The following is a 328-nucleotide window of genomic DNA, read 5'->3' as shown; positions in this document are numbered from 1 at the left end:
CGCGAGCCAGCGGGACGTCACGCCAGCCGGCACGGGGGACTCGCTCCTCCAGGCAGCCTTGTGCCCAAGGCCGGGGCGTCCTGTGTAATCCCAAATCACTCCAGCTTCCAGGTGGGCAACTTCCCCATCCCTGCGGATCTCTCCTCCCCGGCGTAGGGTGCTGTATTTTTGCTCCCCCCCCCGCCCCTGCAAAAAAGGGCAGCGCTTGGGGAAAGGCTGTCAAGGGTCGCGGCGGTTTTGCCTCTCCCACCAGCGTTGAGCTCTGCCATCGCTCGTGACCGTCCGGCCCAGCTCTGCGGCGTGACCTGGCCGCCCGACCAAAGAAACC

The sequence above is a fragment of the Phaethon lepturus genome, unplaced genomic scaffold (assembly GCF_000687285.1).
Source record: "Phaethon lepturus isolate BGI_N335 unplaced genomic scaffold, ASM68728v1 scaffold44007, whole genome shotgun sequence".
Classification (NCBI taxonomy): Eukaryota; Metazoa; Chordata; class Aves; order Phaethontiformes; family Phaethontidae; genus Phaethon; species Phaethon lepturus.
Note: the sequence above shows the minus strand (reverse complement) of the source record.